This window comes from Adiantum capillus-veneris, chromosome 2, assembly GCF_014529385.1.
Source record: "Adiantum capillus-veneris isolate H3 chromosome 2, ASM1452938v2, whole genome shotgun sequence".
Classification (NCBI taxonomy): domain Eukaryota; kingdom Viridiplantae; phylum Streptophyta; class Polypodiopsida; order Polypodiales; family Pteridaceae; genus Adiantum; species Adiantum capillus-veneris.
In genome coordinates, this window is record NC_140932.1 from 51668736 (window position 1) to 51671405 (window position 2670).

The following is a 2670-nucleotide window of genomic DNA, read 5'->3' on the forward strand; positions in this document are numbered from 1 at the left end:
AGAAACTTGAACATCTTGTGTTTATACATGCTAATTAGAGTGTTTATACATGCTAATTAGAGTGTTCATACATGCTAATGTTACCATACACATGTGGTAGTGATGTGTGTGAACACACTAGGACCGCCCATCACTCTAGGGCTATCAATCTTTCCATTGCATACTAAGAAACACACTCTCTATTGTGTGCCTTGAGCTTCCTTCGTCTGCTCCAAGCTGTGTGCGTTTCTCTACAACCCTAATTCCAACAATTGGTATCAGAGCAGGTTGCGTCCTCCCGGGCTTAGTCGCCAGCTGCTCCAGCACACGCCTGCTCACTTTCTCCGATTACAGTGAGGTTTGGCGAGCGTTCGCACATCGACAAATATTTTGGGTGAGCTCGAAGAGCACAATCTGCTCAGATTTCTGATTCGGGCTCATTTTGGCCTCCGTTTCCACTACAGGCAGTACTGCACATGCTATTTCTTCATTTTGTGTAGAATTTCTGTCATTGCTGTTTTTTGCATAACAGGTGCCTCATAGTCTTCTACTGTTTGTGCTATATAGCACGTGTTGTTCCCGCTCCGTTTCTCCTATTTTCGGGCAGCTTTCACATCAAGTGCAGCATTTACCATGGCTGACAGCAACAACAAAAATGTGTTCAAGATGTTTGTTGTTGAGGACAGGTTGGATGGGGACAATTACCCTATGTGGGCTTATATGATGCAACACGTTCTTGTGTCAAAGGGCGTCTGGAATATTGTGCAGGGCATTGATGTACGTCCTTGTTCTGAGGATGTAGGAGATGTTGAGGATGTTGCAGGTCTTGCTGCAAGGATTGCTGCTATTAGAGTTGTTTTGCCCACGGCAAAACAAGCTCGTTGGGATGTAAAGGATGCGCAAGCTCATGCATTGATTGCGTTGTCTGTGAAGCGCACCATTGTTCCTCACATTCGTTCAGCAAAATCTGCAAAACAGGCTTGGGATATTTTAGCAGGTCTTAATGCAAGCCAATATGAGGCTAAAATTGATTTGCTACGTAAAGAGCCGGAGTCGAAGATTATGCATGAGGAAGATGATATGGACACTTTTCTTGCTAGTGTCAAGGATATCAATGAGCAACTTATTTCTGCAGGTGAAGTCATTTCAAACAGTTCCCTTGTGCAGACTGTTCTTGATGCCTTACCAGATTCTTACCAGACTTTTGATAGTACTTGGAGACTTATGACCCAAGGAAATCCAGAAGTTGTCAAGTTTGATGCATTATGCACATTGTTGTTGCAAGAGTCACTTTCCAGAAAAAACAGGACTAGGCAGTGTGCAGTTGAACAGGATTTTATTGCTTCTCAAAGAAAGGGTGGTAACAGTAATGCATCCACTTCTTATGGTTCTGCTGCGAGTGGCAAAAATTATGTTCCTAATGCTTCTGCTGGCAGCAATTCATCTGGAAATTTTGGTGATAAGTGCAAAAAGAAGATGCATTGCCATTATTGTAAAGCTAATGATCACTTGATCAAGTCGTGTCCTAAGTTGAAGGCCAAAGAGGCTAAGAAGAAAGAGGGTGGTTCCACTACAAATGCTGGATCCACTACAAATGCAGCCATTGTTGAGTCTTCTGTGAAAGGAGACTGTGTTGCTGATGTTGATGCAGAATGGGCTTTTAGCGTAGAGTGTACTTACAATCCTGCTGTCCATGATGCATGCTTATCAATTGCTGCAGATTCACATGTGTGGTATCTCGACAGTGGTGCTACAAAGCACATTACCTCACATCATGAATTGTTTACCTCTCTCGAGTCTGTCCCTCATGGGAATTCAGTCACTTGTGCCAACAATGCCTCTTATCCGGTTCAAGGAATTGGAAAGATTGTGCTTACTGCTGCAAATGGCAGTTCCTTCACACTTGTTGATGCACTTTATGTACCTGGGATCAAGAAGAATCTCTTGTCTGTATCCGCACTTGCTAGACTTGGACTTGTAGTCAAAATTTGTGGATGACAGATGTACAGTTCATGATCTGAGTTTTGGTGATGAAATTGTTGCATCTGGCCTTTTGTGTCGTGGGCTGTATAAGCTCACTTTGTATGACAAGTGTGGAAAAAAATTTGCAAATGCTGTTGCAGATTCAAGGGCTATTTCAGATGCAAAACTTTGGCATGCACGTTTTGGTCATCTGAATTTTGCCAGTTTGCTGCGTTTGCAGAAATCTGATATGGTTGCTTCTTTGCTGCCTCTTGAAGCACCTGTCAAACATGTTTGTGAAGGCTGTATTCTGGGTAAAATGCAGCGTTCTAAGTTTCCAAACGATGGTTCAGTTAGGGCCACATGCAGGTTGCAGCTTGTGCATAGTGATGTTTGTGGGCCCATGCAAACTCCTTCCTTGGGCAATTACATGTACTTCGTGACTTTCATTGATGATTACTCCAGGCATGCATGGGTATTTCCGCTTAAAGGAAGTTCGAAGTTTTTATGTGCTTCAAACTATGGCTGAAAATGTCTCGAAATGTACTGTGGGCACCCTCCGCTCCAATCGAGGGGGGGAGTATATGTCTCATGAATTTAATGCATTTCTGGCTAGTCGTGGTATAAAACACCATATAGTGCCTTATACACCTCAACCAAATGGTGTTGCTGAGAGGAAAAACAGGTCACTTACAAAAATGGCACGATGTATGGTTAAAATTCAAGCTT